This window comes from Populus alba, chromosome 13, assembly GCF_005239225.2.
Source record: "Populus alba chromosome 13, ASM523922v2, whole genome shotgun sequence".
Lineage (NCBI taxonomy): Eukaryota > Viridiplantae > Streptophyta > Magnoliopsida > Malpighiales > Salicaceae > Populus > Populus alba.
Window position 1 is genome coordinate 13,115,539 of NC_133296.1, and position 5,111 is coordinate 13,120,649.

General features: G+C 31.1%; 1 long non-coding RNA gene across 1 annotated transcript; it reads left to right on the forward strand.

The window, feature by feature from the left end:
- Positions 1-617: 617 nt before the first annotated feature.
- On the forward strand, positions 618-5,111 carry LOC140954399 (uncharacterized). Its single transcript, XR_012167614.1, has 2 exons — positions 618-793; positions 1,661-5,111. It is a non-coding gene; the product is annotated as an uncharacterized lncRNA (long non-coding RNA).

The following is a 5,111-nucleotide window of genomic DNA, read 5'->3' on the forward strand; positions in this document are numbered from 1 at the left end:
TTTTTATTTTTTTCATGGGATTTATCTTTTTTTTTTTAAATAACAGGTTCCTTCATGTTTTTTATTTTTGTTAAATTCCGCTTCTTTAAAAGCAATTTTGTTTTCAAGCCACAGGAACCATTTGATCATCCAAGAGAAACACTAATGGTTTTGATTTATCACTATGCCCCCGACAACCAGTACGTTTTGCAACTTTCTCTTCCTACTACACATTTGAAAGGTTTAAGGAATTAATATTAACTACCTAAGCAATCAGTTGCATCTCCACTTATTATTAAGAAGTTTACAGCCATTAATTATTAGTTTGGCTAAATTCACTGTGTCGGCAATTCGAAGAATAGAAGGTTTGGTTTTTTTTTTTTTCCTAAGTTGGAAGTTTAAGATGGGAAAATTACTTTGACCCTTCCTAGGTCTGCACATGATTACATTATATTTTTTAAGGTTGTTAAAATCACGAATTTATTTATAATATCATATAATTTTATAAATTAATATATATAATATATAAAATTAAATTATAAATTAAAAAAAAAAAATCAATTAAACTCGATCAAATTCAATCATAAAAAGTAAACTCGGACCGATTTATCAACTTCGAAAGAAATATACAATTAGCATTTAGCATTTACGTCTCAAGACTCTCAACTAGGTGCTAGCACATGATTCCACTGTTCCACAATTCCACTCTCTCTCTTTCTCAAAACACCTTTTTTTTTTTTTCTTCTTCACTTCGTCTGTGATCTGCCTCTTTCCTTCTTCCGTGGTCTCTCATCTCTATTTTGGCATCAATCAGGCTAGTTTTCATAAACTTCTTGTTATAACTTACAACATTATCTCATTCTCCTTCTCTGTTTTGAATAATACTGATAATATCATATTAGATCGAACAAAATTCCCTTCTGTAATAGCAAAATTAAATGGGTTTGGTAGAAATTCCAAGTTCAACCCATGGTTATGGAACTGAAACCATTGGGGATAACATGAAAAGGAGACTTGAACCAGACAGCAATGGTGGTGATCTGTACGTGTAACAGCTAGGTATCAAAAACATAGTGAGGATAGCAAGTCTTATCTTGTATTCTGTCTCTGTTCTTGCTACTATGCCCCATCGCAACAGTAATAGTGAGGATAGGAGGCCTTTAAGGCCGGGGGGAAATTGAATATCTTAGGTTCTATGAATGAATTGTCAGCCTTGAACCTGTCCATGTCGAGTCTTGTATTTTGTCTTGTTGGAAATGAGATCATTGCATAATTAGTTGGCATCAATGGACTAATATTATGAAGAATTAGAAAGAGCACGACTTTTATGAAATTGAAAGGAACTCACTACTTGTAAAACTAGTGTTGTGATTTTTTGGATTGTCTTTCATGTCACTACTTTATTATCTCGAAATGCAATGTAAATTATGCCAAAAAAATGCTTCATTCTGCTTCAAAAGAACTCAAGTCTCTGAGTTAAAGGGCCTACGTTCAAAATTGTTCTGGAATGGTGTGCATTTTTGTTCCAGTAGAAGTTTCTTTTCCATGTTTTTGACATTTACATGCTAATAGATCTTTCTAAATTCATATCTTGGTTGGTAAAGAGAGCAGCAAATTGGCCATTTGCAACATTGTCCGAGATAGGGAAAAATTAATCCAATTTTCATCTTGTTCATTGCAGAGATGGCTCTGACTCAAATTTGGTTTTACAATCGTTCTGAATGTTACTGTTATGACTACAAGACTGAATCTTCTTAGTCATGACTGAGCATATCTTCATATCACTTATAATATAAGTTGGATAACTTGGTTTTTTGTACTTGGGTGCACATTGTTTGCTTAAATTTCCAAGGATAGAATCTGTTGACTGAAGCTGGAAAGTTACAGAGCTGTATTGGGATGGACATCCTTTCCCCAATCCTTTCCCTTAGAAATTATTTAACTCTGGAAATCAATATCCTTCTTTTGAATGATGCTAGGTTATAGAATTATCAGAACAACTTTTAACCTTCTTTATGTGGAAATATTCCTGATAAATGTCCTTGTAAGATGTTGGATTTTTGGATTAGAAGTAGTAGTGTCATTGTAGGGTTGAGGACGGTTTTGCATTTTGGAGAAATGGGGTAGAGACAAAATGCTTTACATGATGTTTAGAATATGAGTTAATAGCAAGAAAATTCTTTCATTTTTCCCCGGAGTTGCAGAAATTATATGTTTGTGGCTGGTGGAAGCGTAGCATGTCTAAACTACTCTTTTGAGAACTAAATTCACCAACTCATCAATACACCTTCTCTTCTGCAGCTTGTAAATGTTTGAGATTTTAATTACAGGGTTGATTTGAATTGATTCTTGAACTAGAGGATACATGGCATATAATTTTACGATTCAAGTTTACGATTCGAGTTTATATTATATATTCCGTGTTGTGTCAAAAAAGCATTTTTAACAATCTTGCTTTTGTTTATAATTTTAAAAATTACATTTTATATACGGGTCAGGACAAGATTTGAATTTAATAAAAAGATGAAAACACCTTCTTATATAATATAATATCAACAACTAAAACAATATATCAGTCCAATTTATTGAACTTGGTTGCCTCCACCACCAATACAATTCTCATTCATCTTTGATCAAAACCCAATTTGTATGTTAAAAATCAATTAGTTAGTTTGCATTTGGATTTGGATTTAAAAAAAAAATTAGTAGAGTAAATTAAAAAGTATCAGTGAAATATCATAGTTTAAAAAAGAATTGAAGAAATAACATAGTTTAAAAAAGAATTGAAGAAATGTACATATTGCGATTCAGAATCACGACAATTAAGGTTGTTATGTTGCAGAATCACAACATCTATTGAATGTTTCTAAATTTATATAATTAAGGTTGATTTCATGTAATTGACCATAAATAACATGAATTAGGTTATATTTTGATCAATTATGCTTTGCATTTATTTGTCAAATTAGTTGCGAAAATTGGATATTTTTAATTGATTTGTGTTAACTAGCTAAGAATTTATGTAATTAGGTTTGAATTCATGCAAATGAGCATGAAAATAATATAAATTAGGTTTAGTTTTGATCAATCATGCTTTGCATTGATCTATTGGCTAAGTTACCAAAATTAGGGATTTGATTGATTTGTGTTGGATGGATTGGAATCATTTTTTTTTCTTCTATAGGATGTCTTATAAAATCTTTATGTTATATGATTACGGTGCTACTATTGCTCTTGATAAGATCGGATTAAGCTATTTATGTTCTAGGCAGGCTTTTCTATCATTGTTATCTTGAGGACATCAAGTTTTATCACAACTCGATCCATGCATTGATTGAGAGATGGCAATGTGAGATGCACATGTTCCATCTCAAGAACGGGGAAATGACATCCACTTTGCAAGATGTGACAATTTTACTTGGATTTTCTATCAATGGACGAACATTCACATTCATTCACATTCGAGGTGCATGTAATCATGTTGCACTTTATAAGCGCACATTTGAAGTGACACCCCTTTCTACTATATTAAAGGGTGGTAAAATACACCTAAAAATGGCTTGATGTGATATTTGCAATACAACTAAATGATGTTGATGATGAGGTCTTGTGCAAGAATGCATTAAATTGTGATTTTAGTTTATTAAGTATTTGTGAATAGTAGTCTCATGATTGTAAGCTTATGTAGGTATGCCAAGATGTATATCCTACACATGTTTGGCAACATTCCATTCACATATCTTATTGATAAATACATGCCTCTTGTTTATCTAACATTTCTTAAGGATTTTGACGCGATCCCCACATATAGTTGGGGTTTTACAGTCTTGGCATGGCTGTATAGATATCTATGCATTGCTTTCATGAAAATGACAAAACAAGTTGAGGAATGTTTGCTACTTTTACAAGTACAAATAAAATAACTTAAAATTTCATTTACATTTCAACTATTTATAATAAATAAGAAAAAAATCACCCATATGTTAATTGAAACAACTATGGTCCTGAGATCATCTCCATGTGGATCAACCTTGGATTATGAGGAAACTAGTTGTGACTATCTAAACTATGGGTGTTACACTTCATCTCTCATTAGAATGCTTGTAAGCTTGTGATTTATAATATTAGATAGTGTGGGATTAAGGTATTTGATAATAATCTCAAACATGCACTGCCATTTTATTGGAGTGAGTTTGATGGGTAGCAACCTTTTCAGGTATGTGTTGAGCAATTGTTTTAGTAATTCAATTTAAATTTTTACTTATTATTATTGTTTTATATGTTGAAGACTTGTGTTTAAGGGAATGTGGGCTCCATTTAAAGATGATAAATTAGTAGTTGCGCTTGCAGTTTGCACTAGCAGGATGAATATATGGATAATAATGGTCCCATTAATTATTATTATTATTATTATTATTTTTTTATGGTTAAGCTACATTGCCTTGATAGGGAATGTGATGATTTAGGTATAAACAAAATATTCTAGTGATATTGATATGAGTGATGCATTGCACGCCTTAAATTATCAGGGAAAATATAAGTCTAACATGTCGAATTATTACACGAGACCCTGTATAGGTTCCTCAATCGAAAGACCTGCAATATGAGCAACATGCATAGTAAAATCAAAATATTGCATGTAATATTAACTTTTTAGAATAAATATAATTTAAATGATGCATTTTATAAATGGAACCTTTAATGTATTAGTTTGATGAATTTCAGGCTGGCTTCTTTTTATATGAAGGTCCAGAGGCCGTATATGTGTTTCTTAATCTTGATAAAGAAAGAGAAGGATACATCTATGCTTTTTGTTGGTTTAGTGCTTGCCACACTGCACTTGTGAATTTCAAAGAGATGTTAACTTTTAATGATGTCATGAGAACAAGGCCATTTAAGTAGGAGGCAATTGTGCTATTGATGAACCTAACCCTTCTAGTAGATGATGTAGGCATAAATATATAAACCTGCTTACATGTTATTGATATATTATTATGTGTTGTTTTGTTAATTATAAGTTTTATGTTGTGTTATCTTGTTAATTTTGAGTTTATAATTAATTTTAGTTTTTTTATTATATTTGTAATATTTTTTTATATAATATTTTTTGGGCTGGTTAAGTTGAGATTAAA